We start from the raw sequence: 17,785 nt of genomic DNA, 5'->3' as shown, positions 1-17,785 counted from the left end.
AGATGCTTCTAATCGAATCATAGAATGTAAAAGACCCCCAAAATCATCTAGTCCAACCATTCCACCTACCACCAATATTTCCAGTAAGATGAGAATAGATGTTTGGTGCTGCTCTCAGCAAAGCATCCCACTAAAGGAACTTGAGAAACACCAGAGTGTTCAAATAAAGGATGTACCAAGCAACAATTGAGGGTTCCAAGACCCCCCACCACCACAAAAAGACTAAAAGACTGAGTATGTGCAAGGGAGTGGAACCCTATTTTAGTGATTTTAGGGAAAAATATTGAATATGTACGTACTTTCCAGGAAAGTCTTTACATATGTAACAGAAGTAACGTTTGTAAGCTGAAGATCTGTTGCACCAGCTGCACACATTAGGCAGAACAATCCCCCACGCATTGTGTGCTGCGATAAAGACTGCATGCAGCTTAATACCACACTGGCCATGAGGAGTTTCATTCAGACTGGAGTGGGCCCAGTGTCAGGGGTGGCACCCCGACTCTGTCACCCATTTAAAACTGTGTGGGAAACATTGTTTCTGGAGGCATTAACCCCCGCAGACAAGCTCCTAAGAGGCAGAAGTGCAAAGCATTCAGGGCGAAACAAGGTCGGAAAACACTGGTAAATGACAGCAAGAACTAGAAAAGCGTTGGCGCTAAGCGTTTGAGGCGTGGGCACCCACCGGAGGCTGGCGGCGAGGGGCGCTCAGAAGATCCAGAGGGACGCGGCCGGAAAGCCGCTCAGGGAGACCCCGGCAACCCGCGGCGTCATTTCGCCGCTCGGCAGTGCGGGAAAGGAGGGGGGGGGGCCTCCCGAGGGGGAGAGGAGGAGGGAAGGGCGGGAAGGGGGAGTGGGGCGGCCTCGCACGTGTGGGAAGGCCAGGCATGGGGGCTTTCTCCTTTCGCCCCTGGGAGCCCCGCCGCTAAGCCCGTACCTCCAGCGCAGCCCTTCCCGCCGCCGCGAACAGCCGTGCCCGGGCCCCGTAAGTGACGCCCTTCCTCCGCCTTTCCCTCCTTGGGAGCGGGCGGGCGGGCAGCACGGAGCCGCGCTGCTGGCGGTCTCCTCGCGAACGGGGTTGGGGGAGCGTCTACGCCAGGGACCTCTAGCCTGCCGGAGATACGGGCAAGAAGCAATCCTCGTCTCCGCCACACCAGAGGCTTCCTTAAGCGTGCGGAGGCGACGTGGCGGGAAAGGGAGACCAAGAGCTTTCTTTCAGCTGCCTTTAAAGTCCACTGTGTCTGTGGGGGTGGGTGGGGGATGTATTTTTGCGCGTTCCTCCTGCACCGTGTCACCTTCCCCACTTGGCTGCTTACGGCTGGCGGGGAGGGTGTGGGCTGTAAGACGTCGTGGCTACCTGAGGTGGAAAAGGTGGCACTTCAGGGGAGAGCATGGGGAGAGTGTGGGTTTCTGCCAGTTGTAAATCAGTTGTGAAACGTAAGGTTCTCCTGCTGGCTTTGCATGTTTAAATATAGAAATGTGATTTAAACATATGTAATCCAATGGGTAATGCTCCTGGCAGCTGGAGAAAGCTCATCTAGTGAAATAGTATTTGAAATATAATGCGTCTGAAGCGGTAGATCAAAACCCTTGATTTTTAAATATTAGTTATCACTTTTGGTTTGTGATGCTGTTGCATTGGTTGAGTGCTGTGGATCTGATGACGATCTTGCCTCAGAGGGAACTCCATTAAATCAGGGGAACAAAACCAATGTTGGGAGATCCACGTGGCTTGGTTCTGACAGAGAGTGTACTGTCTATTGATTGCTATGCCAGCGTTTAATGCTTCATTCCATCAAAAGTAACTCAGCTGTGAAGGTAAGAGATTTCCTGAAATTTGGGTGAGGGCTGTATCCTGTCAGGACTGAAGGACTCAGTCTAACTGCACCATTCTCAGTTTAAAGTAGAATCAGAGAATCATAGAATGGCTTGGGTTGAAAAGAACCACAATGATCATCGAGTTTCAACCCCCCTGCTATATGCAGGGTTGCCAACCACCAGACCAGGCTGCCCAGAGCCACATCCGGTCTGGCCTTGAATTTCTCCAGGGATGGTGCATCCACAGCCTCCTTGGGCAACCTGTCCCAGTGTGTCACCATCCTCTGAGTGAGAAAAACTTCCTCCTAATATCTAATCTAAACCTCCCCTGTCTCGGTTTAAAACCATTCCCCCTTGTCCTATCACTGTCCACCCTTGTAAACAGCCATTCCTCCTCCTGTTTATATGCTCCCTTCAAGTACTGGAAGGCCACAATGAGGTCTCCCCGGAGCCTTCTCTTCACAAGCTAAACAAGCCCAATTCCCTCAACCTTTTCTCATAGGAGAAGTGCTCCAGCCCTCTGATCATCTTAGTGTTCCTCCTCTGGACCCACTCCAAAAGCTCCATGTCTGTCCTGTACTGGGGGCCCCAGGCCAGGCAGCAGTACTGCAGATGGGGCCTCACAGGAGCCGAGTAGAGACGATCACCTCCCTCTCCCTGCTGGTCTCCCCTTTTTTAATGCAGCCCAGGCTTTCCAGGCTGAAAGCACACACTGCTGGCTCATGTCCAGCTTCTCATCTACCAGGACCCCCAAGTCCTTCTCCACAGGGCTGCTCTCAAGGAGATCTTCCCCCGGTATAAATAACTGGGATTGCCCTGACCCAAGTGCAGCCCCCTGCACTTGGCCTTACTGAACCTCATTAGGTTTTCATGGGCCCACTTCTCCAGGCTGCCAGGTCTCTCTGTACTTAATACCCAACCAGTATTTATTTTAAAAGCTTTCAAGCCCATTTCTCTTTGTATTCTTCCTTAATAAAACCAAAACAAAATACATTAGGAGGCGTTCAAATGTTTCGGAAATGGGGAGTGTAAGACAAGGGATCACAGTATATAGAGCTTGTTTATATTGAAAGAAGCTGATGATAGTTTGTTTACTCTAGAAAGACAAAATAAATTCTATGAAAAGTTCATGTAGACATTGTGCAGATTCAGTACAAAGTGGATCTTGGATCTGGATTTGGATTACACAGTGTGGAAAATCTTTTGAATTCTGGCTTGTGTTACCTACCTGCTCCTGTAAGCAGATGTCCATTGCTGTAGTTGGCTCCACTTGATACTAACCCTGTCCACACAATTCTTCTGAACCCCACTGGGCTCTTGTATAGACAGAGACAGGAATAAAGACACCCCATAGATGTGTAAGTTGCTATGACAATATAATTTGAAATGCACTGCATTTTTTTAATTACTCATTTTTAGCTTGTTAGTATCCATTGTGCTGAGGGCTATCCATGCATGGAGTTGTCTTTTGTCCATCTGTTGTTATTTGAAAATAACTTGGGGTTCTTTGAATTTGAATGAAGACCGGTCACTTTGTGAAGTTCAAATGCAATGAAGTTTTCATCCTGAAACTCAGTAAATTGGCTGGAGGAAAAATGACCTCAGTAAAAGATGTATGGAAATGTATGGAAAGGTAATATGAAGATTTAGTTCCTCCTTATGTGCCTTGACTGTTGGTTTTTTTTGTTGTTGTTTTGGTTTTTTTTTTAGTCCATTTTGCAGTAAACAATGTTTAGAACAGAAGAAAATTAAAGGGAAAGAGCAAATGATTAAAAAAAAATAATAAAAAATTTTAAAAAAAGCTGAGCTAAATCTTATTCCCTAAGTTATTGTAGAGGTTTTAAGATGGTAAAGTTCTCTAAGCTTTGCTAGTATAGCTTTTGATCATTTTCACCCAAAGTGATCTGTAAGATTCATTTTGACATCTGCCCATAATAATACAAGTATCGTTCTGACAACAACAAAAAAAAAAGCACACTGTGTACTTTTGTTTGTTGCTGTTCTGTTTTTAACTAGAATACTCCCTTGCTCATAGAAGGACTTAATTCAGGGTAGAAGCGTTCAGGGATCTTTTATGTGGATAATAGTGAGTTGGATGTTAATTTAAAATATAGTCTGTGTTGTTTTAGCAGGCTTCCAATTCTGTCTTTGACTTAGCGTTTCATTTTGATACTGACTTTATCAATTTTCTACCATTTCTTCTTTTTCCTTCCACCAGGTTTTTCATCAATGACATGTTTGGAAAATACTCTATCAACTATAAACTTTTGCAAAGAGAAGCCAGGGGAAATAAAACATCAGGATAGGCCTGGGAGTGGGGGGCAGGAGGGAGTGATGAGAAGAGAAGCCAAGCAACAACAGTAACCGCTGCTGGCCTAGCAGCTTTGAATTCAGTAAAGTAGTGGGTCTTTCATTTTCCCTTTTTCCAGGGGAATAGTAGATGTTACAGTCAGTTTGTGATCAAACTCAGTGAATGGTATATGTGCATCAATGGAAACATCTGTGTAGGTGAAGAGGATCAGGGAGTGGGAAGAGATTGTTCAGTACTGCAGTCTCTTGGCCTTAAATTTCTTTCCTTTCTTTCCAAAATTGTAAAGTTTTGAGATCTTAGTGCTGGTATGTCCCAGATGGGTAAAAATCTCTTAATGCCATATTACCAAAAATGTAGAAAACTTTGCATTGCCATTTGTATGTATATTTGTGACTGTAAGTAAGAACATCGTTCACATTATTCACGTCAGTTTTCTATGTAGTAGAAAATTACTTTAGATGCTATTGAAATTTTTAGAAAGCATAAAAAAAAAAAAAAAGTGGTGTCATATTTCTGTATCTGAAAGTTCTCCAATGTCTGAAAGCACCCACCTTCCTAACACTTTTTCTATGTATCACACTGCTTTTGTGCTCCTCCTTCACTGACACCATACAGTTCTGATTCTGTCGTGTCAGTTCTTCAACCTTCTATGCATTGTCCAGTTGGGATAAGAATCTTGCTGTATGAATTAGTAGCCAAATGATTTAGAATTGGTAGGTCCAGTGGCAAAGCTGCTGGAAGCAAATGGTTGAACTTTCAGATAATGACAAAAGTGTACTCTGCTGGAAAATGCATTCATTTGAGTGATCTGCCACTACAACTCCAGTGAGATTTATAAAGGTTACTAGTAAAAATGGGATCTTCTGGGATTTTTAAGTTTTATCATTGAGGACAGTCATCCAAGAGCCACAGTATTATCTTGCTTGATTTCAGTGGCGTAATTTAACCTAGTGGGTGTACTTTTAAGGAAGTGCACTGAATGTTGTCATTGTCTCCACAAGTTCAGAATTGCATTGATGTAGAATGAGAGATTTCAGAATGTATGTAGGATATGGATGGAGAAATGTATTGCATGTTCTACACCATAGAATGAGCAGTTAGCTCCAGGCATCTTGTAATATTTAGCCAAAGAAGAAAAGCGTGATTGCCTTGAATAAAGCATTCTACTTGCAAAATGATTGTTGCAGACTTTTAATGCCAAAATGTGATCTGGAGCAACTTTTTACACAGGTGTCCTTTAGTTCTATCAGTCTCACTTAAGCTTCAACTCCAGTAGAAATAAGGGTGTGCAGTTTGGGGGTGTCTTAAAAGTGGAGTCTACTGACTGGTGTTGGATCTAAGTACTGGATGCAAACAGGGGAGAGATGCTACTGGAACAGCACGCAAAAAAGCTGTCATATGTGTATTTTACTTGCCATGGCCATTAAGATTCTGCCATAGACTGTGTAGGCTCCCACATATTTGTGTTGCTTTACAGAATTGCAGGGTTTGGAAGGGACCTCAAGACATCATTGAATCCCAATCCCCTGCTAAAGCACGTACCCTAGTACCCTACAATAGGTTGTGTGCATTTGTATATCTGTATGTGCATACCCACTCTATGTTTCAAAGAATTAAGCATCAAACTAGAGTAGAATATTAGCGTGGTTAAATTTAAGGACAGAGACCTTATATTTTATCTAACTTCTTCACCAAAACTTGTTATGAAATGACAGAATTCTTTATTAGTATCTCAGTGGCTGCATACATCAGATAAGTTAACCAGTCACACAGAAGAAGGGGGAAAAAAAAAAAAAAAGGAAACAGTAGTATATAAATTATCACATTGTTGTTCTGGAGTCCACAGAGTCCTTCTATTTGACTTTTTCAACTACCTTTTCCTATCAGAACTTGTAGTTAATATAGCTGATCCGTAAAAGCCTCCATGCAGTTGCTAGAGAAAGGTAATGTCTTGTGCTTTGGTTCCCCAGGACAACTGGTCAGAAATGCAGCAGAGTGAACACGACAGCTGCTGTTTCTGATAAGTAATCAGAATGGGCAGTTAATGTTGGTGAGCCACAGTCCCCTGTGCCAGTAATGGCAAAGTCTTTTTTGCCTCTGTGATGTGTTGCTGGTTTCATTAAATTAGCTCATTTCTGAAAATAGTTTTGCCATACATACATAATACCAGAAGGAGATGTTCCCTGGAGATATGAAATGTGTAGGTGTGGTACTTGGGGACACGATTTAGAGGGCAGTACTGGTGGTAGGTGGGCAGTTGGACAAGTTGATCTTAGAGGTGTTTTCCAACCTTAATGATTCATTCAGTTGTGTTGGTTGCTAGAATTATGGCGAGCTGTAGAAAGGCTTACATCTGCTGTGGAAAAGTATTTCACTGGCAAAATCCAAGTAAATAAGTTTTCCTTCCAGATTTTCTACAAGGAATTTAATTACAAATAATTTGTCAATTTTGAGATTAAACTGGAGGAGAAAACAAACTGCACCAAGTCATTTTACTATACTTTATTATTGTCTTCGTATATAATACACATCTCTTCATCTGTGCTTTTTGCTTTTTCAGAAGAAATGTTATTTTCTGGGAAATACATGGAATAAATATATTTTTGCTGTAAAGAACATTCTTCTCTATATGACTTTGTTTGGGGATGGGAAGTTGGGTTCAATACAGTCTGATCTTTACTTTCATTACTCTGAAAACAGTGAGCTGGTGGATAACGTGTTTTGTAGCTGTGTGAATTCATGTAGCTAATCCCTGGTCCTAAACTATTTTGTTTGAAGTTAGCTATTTCTATGTTTGAAGTTTGATTGCAAGCTGTTTGACAAGATGAGAAAGCGACTGTGTTTATTTTATTTGTGCAGTACCATGTGCATTGTGGTTATGGAATAAATATAATTTAAAAGGAATTTAGAAGGAAGGGATTATTTATTGTCCTTTCTTCGGTTTCATTAGATTGAGAAACATCTCCATATTGGTTAAAGAAAATGTAGCATTTGGATATTGTGAAGATATCTGATTACTCTCACGAGGACTTAAATTAATTCCTTTCAAATTGGTGTTTATGCACAATTTGTTATAATGCGGATTTTATTTTGCTCTTGTATATTTTTGGACCATCATGCAGTCGAGAGAAAACAATAGGATGCAACTTGTCATGAAGTGCTTTCAGCACTGTGAGTTAGGTGAAGAAGCTTGTGGAAATATAGAATTAGTATGAACGTGTGGTTCTTTTCAAAAGTACATTATTTTGGTGGGCTTCTTGGGAGAACTAAGCTGTATTTTTTATCCTTGTCAAGTTAGTCTAAACTGTTTAATGGTTTCTAGTGACTGTCTGCATGTTGTTGGGAGCAGCATTTAATAAATTTCTTCTGCTGCGAGGATGTAAAGAGGGGGAAGAACTTTCAAGGGTGTTACTGAAGAACTGTGTATCATGAAACATCAGTTTTATTGTGTGGAAACTGAAGGCTAGAAAAAATCCTTATAGCTTTTTGCAGTACTTGTTACAGGGTATTAAGTTGTATGTTCTGTAGTTGTTTTTTGTCCACAGCAATGTTTTTACTCTGGAAACAAGAGATATATTATACCTGAGCATTGCTTTCCAAACTGTATCTGTTTCTTTATGTCGATTTGGCAAGGAGTGCTAGGAGGTTAGGGGCAAGGAGGTGGCAGAAGGCTTCTACAGGTGGAATAAGGCTTTCTCCTGTTCCATAGGGAAGTGTTGGGTTTGGATTTACCTTCTGGCTTGTTTCTGTAAATTACTTTCATGGCTTTTTTCTTTACATCAACCAAGGCCTGCAGAGACTCCTTTATATTTTTAAGATGAGAAGTTTTCAGGAATTAAAATATACATGTTTGTACATAATTTGGAAAAAAAAAAAAAGAAAAAAAAAAGCAGCAATCTTTCTCTTTATTTGTCCCATGAAATTGCAATTTCTGTTAGAGTGGTAGAGCTTGAACTTGAAAAATATCATGTGTACTATATTATAGCAAGTTATTCTTGCTATGAGGCTGTCTGGTAGAATGACTGTCTTCCATAAGCAAGGCACTCCCTGTTTTTTTGCACAGTGGAGATGGAAGACATTGGGGGGCAGATCAGCCCTGTAACATGCTTTTACTAAATGAAAGAAATGTGTTCTAATTGTTTCAACATTTATTAATGTTGTCCCAGATCAGATGCATATTTTCAAATATATTCTTTAATACTCATAGCCATTCATTGTAGTCAGACACTGCTTCTGGGTATCCAGCCCAGAATTGTTTTCAAGCTCCCATGTAGTATCCAACTACTAGAAATATTTTATGTGACCATTTTAATTTATTAGAAGCATATGCCTAATTCTGAGATAATGAGTTTCAACATCAGACTTAATAACCCAATTTTATATCTAATTGTCCAGATATAAACTTTTATAAGCCTCCCAGAAAGTCTGTAGTACTCTGTAAAGCCTTCTGTGTTGTTTAATTGCCTGTGTACTCCACTTCATTAGTTGTCTAAGTAAATAACTTTGATTTGTATCAAATTTAAGATTTTTTTTTTTCTGTTTGACTGTTTTTCTGTCCTGTGTGGTAACAGATGGGTTGCACTTAGTTCAATGAACCAGATGCAAAAAGAGCAGAATTTGCAGTAAAATAATGTTGATGTTGTGTTTTCACCCGCACACAATAAACTAAGTCAACTTTTTGATACGTAAGGGGAACTTTTACACAATTTTGCTGTTACTAATTAGAACATATCCACTATGCTCTGGGAAACAGGCAGCTTTCTCCATCTTGATGTGCTCACTGGTCTAGTTTGTGCATTTCTTTCTGAAGCAGTGTCAGCATAAGCAGCTCCTATGTTCTGCTCCAGGCTGCTATCTTTTGTTCCCGCTTCAATAACCACCCCTCTGTGCCTGCACGGTTGTTTGTGGTACTGTGCAATAAACTGGGTTAGGAAAGGTTTGGTTTTTTTTTTTCTCTTGAGATAATTTGGATCACAAATCAGTTCCCTCTTCCATTTTATCACATGACCGCATACATGGCTGCGCTCTACCATCCAACTATGGATGCAGAGAAGAGACTAAGCAATAGAAACTGCTACAACAAGAAAGTACTGAATATGCTCTACACAGCTGTACAATATAGAATAATTTATCTTCTCTGGTTTCCTTCCTTTTTCTTCCTTTCCTTTTTCTTTTTCTTTCTTTTATTTTTTTTAATCTGGAGGAAGCATTAACTGCAAACCTTTGGTTACAGGAATATTTTATCCCTCAAAATTCAGAATTAAGTTTGGGCATTTAGAATCATACTTCTGTGGAGTCCAATTCCATAGTTTAATTCCTTTGGACAGGAACTAGAAGAAGTACTGCATTTTAATCAAGAAGATGGCATTCACCAAGTGCATCTTTGCTGGTACTGTCTTCTTTATTTTTGGTGGCTGGAAGGAAACTTGAAAATTTGAGAAAATAAAATTGCATTTTGTACTTTGACTTCTGCTGTGTACAGTAACACAGGACTCTGAAAATCCACAGCAGGATACCATGCAACACTGAATTTCTCAACTTTGCTGAATGCAAATCCTTGAAAAGATCATTTGAATTGAGAGGGAAAACCAGTTGTTGGTAGGGCAGCTTCTTTCTAAGGTGACAATCTTGCAAGGGTTATGCACAGATTCTTCACTTGATGTGAAGACAAATCTCTTGAAAAGTTCACCAAAAGTCTGAAGAACACCACCAGCAGTAGTGTATAACAACTTTTTCACAGTGCTACTTCTGTGAAGAGGTGTTCTTGTAGACAACTGACATGACTGCTGGCTTGAAAATGAACATTTGCATTTCTCCTGGAATCTTGGCAAGCAGGATTTCAAGTAAAACAACAAAAATCTCTCCACATAACACAACTTGTCCAAGTTTGTGAATTGAAAAACCTATAGAAGTCATCTGCCTGGATGTAGAATTTAATCAGCCAGGGAAATTGCGTAAGGCTGCATATTTTACCACAAACTCCTTTTCTGGGGGCCCAGCAGATGTCCCATCTGAAATATTGAAGTCCTTGACATTCATATTTTTTGTGACTGATGCAGTTCTGATGGAGTTCATTTGGCTTCATTCAGTGTTGTGTTACTGGGCAGAAAGGAAAGATAAGTTCTTGAGCACATACTCTGAGGTAGGAGCCATCACAAGAAACATCTTCTAGCCTCCGGAGGCCAAGTTTGTCATTGTACCAGCCTTCAAAAAGTGGAAAATTGGGACTTACTGCAGAGCAAAACCCTATAGCTTGTTGAAATCATATCCAAGTCTGCAAAATGAGAAGCAGACTGTACCATGCATTCAAACTGGTGTTTCAGAGTACATCCCCACACTCAGCTGTATAGTGCGCAGCAGCTGACTATCCTAGTCAGAAAAAAATGAAAATCACAAAAAGTTTTGTCCCATCCTGCATAGATTTTTTTACTGGGTTTTGTTACTGATTTGAACATTTAGAGAGGCTTGCTCTTCTTTTGTACATATCATTGAAGACTGTATCAGAAAAGTGGATCTGAACTTTCTGCCACTTCTGGAACCTTTCTCATTACTTAAGCTAGTATGCTAGCCTTATGTTGTGTTCTATACCATGAAAATTTAAGCAATGCCATCAGCAGAATTCTACTTATAAAAGATGTTAGAAAGGACGTTTTTAGTAGCGGTAGAATCACAGAATGGTTTGGGTAAAAGGGACTCTGTGACAAATTAGCAAGCAAGTCAGCATTCAAAGAAAAACAATCCAGAGAATAACTAGAGGGCTGTTGTTGTACAGCAGTGGGAGTGTGACCTCTCTCTCTGTGACTTGAAGCTTGTACAGTATAACAGTGAGCTTTTGGATGGTAGGAGGAAGGTGGTGCCTGGACGCCTGCCTCAGCCTATTTGCTGTGCTTGGATAAGCAAATGGCATGTTTTAAAACATTTGAACAAAGGTGGATAGCAGCAGTATGAAGTTTATATCAAGAACGAAATGGGAGGTATCTACTTCTAGACTGGTTGGAGTGTGTTAGGCACTGTTGTGGAGCACATGTTCCAATTTCCTTTGCTCCAGAAGGAAGGTTACTGATGTGCCACAGAATGGAACAAACTGCAATGAATGGCCATGAGTACTGAAAGAATATCTTTGGAAATATGCATCTGATCTGGACAAAAGTGCTAGTGTAAATATACCAGGGATAACTTGGCTCTGTATACCTGCTGCAGTCTGATCACTTCACTGATTGTGATACAAATGTGGTTTCACTTGTATAAGCCTCTGTTCTTTCTGATTCCATTTCAAACCCAATCTTGGTTCTTAGTTCTGCATCTAGTCCTGGTCCAAACGTGTCTCACTGCTGCTTTCTAAGTTCTGGGGCTGATGGACTTACTCTTTGTTGATGGGAATGGTAGGAAGTAAAAGTAAGATTGTAGCACTGTTTGATTACCTATCTCTGTTTATCTTGGCAGTAGCCCATCAAAAATGAGCAAAGTATGGCACTGTAAAGTCTAAGACAATAAAAACTCTTCTAGTAGAGTGCTCTTGATTCATATGAGTGCTCTAATGAAATGTAGTACTCAAAGAGGAGAACTTCCTATTCTAGACTGAGAGCCCACCTTCAACTGACGGAGCATTGTCAAAAAGAAAGCATAAAGTTAATTTTTCTATGGATTGCATTTGCTGTGTAATGCAAAACGTTGGATCTGCATAACCTAAAAAGCTCCAAAGAAAGAACCCTTTGAGAATTTAGGTAGGGAGCAATCCTATTGAGTTCTTCTTTGGCAGAAAGTTGACTGAAAGTATTTCTGCAGGAAGTAGGCAGCCAAACTTGAATTGCAAGGCAAAGAAACCCAGTTCCTGGCCTGAATCAACTGAGTGTTATATGAAAGGCAAACTTTACAAACTGTTTTCATTCTTGTTTGAATGTGCTCATAACAATGGCTGTACTGGAGCTGACAGTCGGGAAAATGGATGACACATCACTAGGAAGACATGAAGCCACCATCCCACATATTTCACTTGGATTTGGTTGTTTCTCCTCTGCCTTTCTCATACTGTTAGTTTTGCTCAGATTAAGCTTTTGGGCTGGCCTTGATTGTGAGCTGGGTATTACTGCAGGATGAATAATTGCAGTCATATTTTTAATCTTAGCACAGCTGAAAAGCTTTTTGTTTTATTAAGAAGTGTGTTTACAGAAACAATTTTTGCCATGTGGGTGCAATCTGTTGTAAATTCAAGAACTTTTATAACAAAGCTCATAATTTTGAAGGATTTCAAGCTTTTGATTACACATAACTGAATTTTTGGATCAGGGATAACGAATTATTATTATTATTATTTTTAAGAAAGAGGATGACTCTTCCACTCTTCCTTCCTCTCCTGTTCTGGAGCTAAAACAGCTTGGCAGTGGTGTTTGAATGTGGTTCCAGTTAAACCAGTTTTGAAACACAGTTTCAGGCCAGACTGGAGTAAGGCCAAAGTATGTTAAAACTAAGTTTGAAAACTTAATTTGAAGCTAAAATTGTAGCTGTAGTGAGAGAGACCAATGTTGAACTCAGATGAAATGTTTGTTTCTTCCCTCTCCTCCTTTTTCTCCTCTCTCCAGTTAGGCAAGCTGTGTGATGCTGCTGGAAGCTGCCTCTGACTTTTCATGAATCTCACGAGTCTTCTGCCCCAGTCTTGGTGCGGTGTGCATCTACCTCACTCTTTGAGGAGTAGCTGACTTTTAAATTGTATTATTATTAGCTGAAAATCCACTTACCTTAATAATTAACTTGTGTGGAGCCTATAGCACTGCAGATACCTGATTTTTTTTTTTTTTTGCTGTGCCATTTCTGGTAAAGCAGTTGAATCAAAGGCTGTTTCTGTCTCCCTTGAAACCTAGTGTTGTACAAACATAGCTATTTACAACTGATTTAGTTTATCTGCTGTTGACTTTAGAAGTTTGAAAGGATGACTGCAGGATATTATTTTTCAAGTCTGAGTAAAAGTGATTGTGCATCTTTTTTTCCCACAGTGAAAATGTCTAGACTTTTCTGAACCTTTGTAAAGCTGTTATCCAGACAAATTAGTTCCATGAATTTGAACCACATCAACCTCAAGAATTATCCAAATAACTGGGGTCACCAAGTCATTTTACTTTTAGCTATAATACAAAACACTGCTAGTAATCTGAAAAGCTGACAGATATGAAAAAAAAAATACTCATCAGCTGCAGTCTTTTTTATTATTATTATTATTATTCTTTTTTTTTCTTTTTTTCTTTTAGGAAAGTTTTCAGTTCATCTGAGTGTCGAGATATTTCCCAGCAGAATGGGTATTCTGTTGCAAAATAATTCAGGCTGTCTTCATGCATCAATATTAATAAGCGTAGGTGCCATGAGGAATCCTTTGTGGCCGAAGTCTAAAGCCAAGCATACGAGTAACAGTCAATGTAATCCCCAATTATATTTTTGGAAGATGTTCAGTTAATTTGAGGGACTATCATGCTCCAAACTGCCATTAGCTTCTCTTTAGATATTTTCTACTGCTTCAGAATTTGTACCAATGCCAAAATTAACTCTTCCATATCCTAGGCTTTTCATCTAGCTTTGTGTGTGCTTCCGAATGGCCTTTTTCCAGCATGTACTTGTTTTTATGCTGTCTCTGTATGCCATATACTTAGTCTGATAAACTTCAAAGAAAGAAATCCTCTGAACACTGCTCACATTCACTTGAAAGATGTCTATGTACTCTCTTTTACCTAGGCTTCTCTTCAGCACTTGAAGGAGTCGTGATATTGTCATCACATCACTGATCCCAGTGTGTATTTTACAGTTCAACGCCTCTCTGCTTTTTCAGAGGCGTTTTCTGAGATCTATGTGTAGGTTGTAAAAAAATTTCAAATGGCACGCACTCATACAGGTATCACAGCAGAGAGCGAAGTTGTATTTCAAACAAAAACAAACACAATGGATTTTTATTCTTAAAGAGTAGCTGTCTTTGATCTCTTTGATCTCTGAGCTCATTTTTTCTCCCATTCCCAAGTTTGGGTTTAACAACTATCAGCATTTCTATATGAAACATAGCAGTCCAGTGGTGAGCCAACTGTTGTCTTTTGGAGGGAAAGTAAGTTTTTCAGCTGTGGACAATTCACCCACTTACTCCTGCCTGAACTAAAACATCCTTTTAAACTTATTGGTATTATTCCTAGCTGTTGATTAGTTGTCTGCAGTTTGTGGTGGGTTTTGTAATTCCCATCAGAAAACCCATCTTTTTAAGAACGGTTTTGAAGATAATGTAACAGTTCTATTGCTTTGGAGATTGTGTTCATTTCTCTTTATGATTGTAAGGAATTTCAGAGAAAGTGAAACATGCCTTGTGAAGTTTTATCTCTCCTGCTTAGAAGATTACAAAGTTTATATTCAGCTATACTTACTAGAGTAAGTAAATTGACTCAGAAAAACCCACAAGCTTATCAGAGAATTGAAGGGGTTGGAAGGGACCTCTAGCGATCATTGAGTCCAACCCCCCTGCAAAGCAGGCTCCCCACAGCAGACTGCACAGGTAAGTGTCCAGGTGGGTCTTGAATATCTCCAGAAAAGGAGACTCCACGACCTCCTTGGGCAGCCTGTTCCAGTGCACTGTCACCCTTACTGTGGAGAAGTTCCTTCACATATTGGTGTAGAACTTCCTATCATAGAATCATAGAATCATGGAATCATAGAATCGCGAGGTTGGGAAGGACCTACAAGATCATCTAGTTCAACTGCCCCTGTTTCCCCTTGTCCTGTCCCCACAGACTGCTGAAAAGAGGTTGGCCATGTTCGTTTGACTCCCACATTTAAGATATTTATAAACATTAATAAGATCCCCTCTCAGTCTTCTTTTCTTAAAGTTGAACAGACCCACATCACCCAGCCTTTCCTCATAGGGGAGAATGAGGAATGTCACATTGCTGGAAGAATACCACTTTCCTCTTTCAGACTTTTACTCTCAGGATTTCCAAAGGTATCTCTTTACATCATGTCAAAAAGAGACTGTAGTCTGTCAGCATCCATTTCATCTTTAAGGATCATAAGTGTGAGTTAGGATGGCTGATAGTGCTGCTGGCGAGTTTCACTTGAGCTAAAACCTCTACTATCATTCAGAGGGGATGTAAATGCAAATGCTGTGCTACACAACAAGAAGTCATCTGTGACAGGTTTTTATAAGTAGCTGAAAAATATCAGATTTCATTAATTTTGTAATCTTCTATATGTGCAAGCTTTGGGAATAGATCCCTGACTAAATCGGTAGAAGAAGCTGAATAGTTCTAAGTGGATCTTATGGCATATCTTCAAGGTTGATTTTTGCCTCTTGCTCTAGCCGGAAATTCCGCTGTGCGTAGAACTATAGCACCAGAAGACATGAAATATCTTTAATATAACTTCCTAGATCGTTGCATTTCAAATAGCAACCTGATTGCTGGATTTGGCTCTTCAGAACTGAGTCTGTGCTGGCCACTTTCTTCTCCTGAGGCAAGGAAGGAATGGTCTGTGGCTAGATCCTGCTTCTACACCTACACTTTGAACTCAAGTTCCTGTCATTACCACCAGAGCTCATGAGAAATCAAGGGAGGAGGACAAAATTATTCCTAATTGTGATCCAGCCATAACAACAGTGGCTGGGCCACCCAGAAATAAGCCATCCTTTTGGATAGTAGATGCTGAAAAGCAGTCCTAGAAATACTGTGGTTTGCACTCGAACACACACATGTAACACACACACACACACATACAATATTTGGAAAGAATGAAAAAATCTCTTTGGTGATAACTAGGCAAGTTATTTGCAGTGTCCGGAGATTGTGGGGTCTGATTTTTTTCCTGATTTTAAGTTTTTTTTGTTTGTTTGTTTGTTTTTTGTTTGTTTTTAAGCACATAGAATAATCAGATTGGAATAGAATCTAGTGTTTCATGAAATTTTCCCTCTGATTTATTCACACCATGACTGGAGATGAGGCTGTTTGGTTGTTTTTTTTTTTTTTTTTTTTTGTATATTTAGAAGAAGTTTGTGATATAGAAACAAATAAGGGGAGAAGTATCTTTTTTCACTTCAATTAATGGATGATAAAAAAGATGAAAGAGGTGAACATTTTGTAAAGGAACAAATATGAGATAATTTTCTAACTAAATATGGTTTATTTTTTCTTGGCTGATGTTCAGTACTTGTTAGTCAGAGAGGCACGCTGAGGGAATTCATAATTACCTGTGTGACACCTTTTGGTCAGAGATTGGGCATGCCTTTCAGATTCATCAGAAGTGGCCAGGGAAGAAAGTGACCAAGGGGAGGAGATCATATTAAAAGTTTATTGAGATGATCTGTGTTTGTTGTGAGTAGAATTAAAAGACATAAACTTATAGGACTTTCCCAAGGCTCAGAAGAAAAAAAATTGAAAAACTGGATTTCACCAGATCTCCGTGTGTGAAGATTTCTCCGTGAGAGAAAATGAGCTGTCCCTGCAGTTAGTGATGAAAATAGTAAATAAAACAACAACATTATAGAAATTATCATTTCTGCAGGCATTTTCCAGCATAGGAAATTATTGTTAATGTGATACGTCTGGAAATTTCTAAATGAAAGATCTTTAAAAAAAACCCAAATATCCCCTCAATGACAAAAAGTCAAAATAGACTGAGAAAGAGATTATGTATTCTTGAAGTTTCTATATATAAATATGTATACACAATCATAGAAGGACTGGACTATTAATTTGTAGTTGGTTAATTCAAATAATAAGAAAATAATGTGCTTGCTATCTTCTTAAGTTTCCGTAATAAACAAATATACATGCTCACTAGTATGTTATTACACATTTGGCATTTGTCTTGGAGTGATGTCATAAATGGATTTTTAGGTTTCTTTGCTTCGATTCAAGATGGTGTGAGTTCCATGAGCCTCATGAAAAAGTAGAAGAGAACAGTTTTTGGTAACTAATATCTCAAAAAATGTTCAGTGCTTTAGTATTTTGGATTCTGGTCAGTCTTGCTTCTGTATATGCAAGAGAAACATTCCCAGTAAGGCCTTAGAAAAGTCACTAGATGCTTTTTAGCAGAGGTTTGATCTACTATGGATAAGATATGCCTCTAATGGGACGACACTGCAGTATGTGGGAATCAAGAAAGGAAGCGACTGGGCATTTTAAAACCACTAGAAGAATCTCAGAAGTTTCTGGCAGATTGACTTAGCGTTTTTAAAACTTGTATGAATTAATACTCCAGAAATTTAATGAATTTCCTTAAAGCATCCTGCGGAAGCAGTTGTCCATGTAGACACCTGTGACTGACTTGAATTCCTAAATATGGGATCATCCCAGCAGGTAACATCAAGATGTTGTCTACTTTATTGTTTTGACACAGAAAAGATGCCTGCCAGAACTTGATGAATCCTTTTACAAATACTAATACATCTTCTCAAATCCTGCTGGAACTGCATAAACTGTTAAAACCATGTCATGTTGTTCTTTTCTTGGGAATATTAGAACTCACCTTTGTTACAGTTGGCTCCAAAGTCCCGACTTTCAAGGCGAAGTAGCAGGCTCTATTTGAAATTTCTATCTGAGGGATTGTAATGGTTTACTTAGAGCCCAGTCCTGCCAGCACTTTTGTTCATGTTTAACTTCCACACATTATGAGTAGTCATATGGGCAAGCACATGGATATGCT

At 39.6% G+C, this 17,785-nt stretch overlaps 1 protein-coding gene across 1 annotated transcript in view; it reads left to right on the top strand.

Moving 5' to 3' along the window:
• Positions 1-1,253: 1,253 nt before the first annotated feature.
• Positions 1,254-17,785, top strand: part of SLC7A2 (solute carrier family 7 member 2) — a gene marked incomplete at its 3' end in the record, with an annotated part of 37,908 nt that continues 21,376 nt past the window's right edge. Inside the window, exons 1-2 of the mRNA XM_079534999.1 lie at positions 1,254-1,368; positions 3,851-3,891. The remainder of the gene's footprint in view (positions 1,369-3,850; positions 3,892-17,785) is intronic.

This window comes from Tetrao urogallus (genome assembly GCF_951394365.1).
Source record: "Tetrao urogallus genome assembly, chromosome: 4".
Taxonomy (NCBI): Eukaryota; Metazoa; Chordata; class Aves; order Galliformes; family Phasianidae; genus Tetrao; species Tetrao urogallus.
The sequence above is the reverse complement of the archived record's forward strand: the minus strand, read 5'-3'. Positions and strand labels throughout refer to the sequence as shown.